Source organism: Propithecus coquereli, unplaced genomic scaffold (assembly GCF_000956105.1).
Source record: "Propithecus coquereli isolate 6110/MARCELLA unplaced genomic scaffold, Pcoq_1.0 Scaffold167, whole genome shotgun sequence".
In the NCBI taxonomy this organism is placed as follows: Eukaryota; Metazoa; Chordata; class Mammalia; order Primates; family Indriidae; genus Propithecus; species Propithecus coquereli.
Window position 1 is genome coordinate 3,599,368 of NW_012141302.1, and position 907 is coordinate 3,600,274.

Consider the following 907-nt stretch of genomic DNA (forward strand, 5'->3'; position numbering starts at 1 on the left):
AAACTGATTATTTTTTAATGTTTATTGAGCATTAAAAAACTTTTTTTAAAATAAAATTTTTCAGTTGAAGTATAACTTAAGTACAGAAAAGTATGCAAAATATAAGAGTATAACTCAATGAATGTAAGCATCAAATACCTATGTTGCTGTCGTTTGCAGCTCCAGAAAACAACATTGACAGCATCCTAGCCCAAAGCCCACCTCCCTCGTTTCCCCTTTCAGTCACTACCTTCTCCCTCCTCCCCAAAGGAAGATCTTCACATCCAAGACAATAGGTGAGTGTATTTTGAACTTTAGATAAATGAAGTTATGCCACCTGTACTCACATGTCTGGCTTTCTTTGCTCATCATTTATTGTTGAATATTTAACAACTTATATTAATACGTTCTAATGTTATGATCATTGAGTTGTTTTCAGTTTTTGACTATCATGAAAAATGCTATTGTGGACATTTTCAGACATGTCTTTTGGTTCATCGTGTGTACACATTTATGTTGGTTGTATACCTAGGAGTAGAATTGCTCGGTAAGAGTGCATGCATATGTTCAACTTTAATAATAGCATTGACATGTTTTCCAGAGTGGTTGTACCAATATACTACCAGTAATATATGAGAGATCCCATTATTCCATATCTTTTACAACACTTGGTAATGTCTATTTTTATGATTTTAACTTTTCTGGTGGGTGTATGTGGGTTTTAACTTGCTAGTCTGTGGTTACTAAAGAGACTTGGTACTGATTCCAGTATGTTTTGGCTATATAGATGTTCTATTTGTGAAATGTCTGATCAAGTATATTAATTCCTTTAAGTAGATTTCTTAATTTTTTAAATACAATTTTCTATGGTTTTCATGTAGAAATTATATATTTTTTAATTAGAATGTTCCATAGGTATTTGATATTT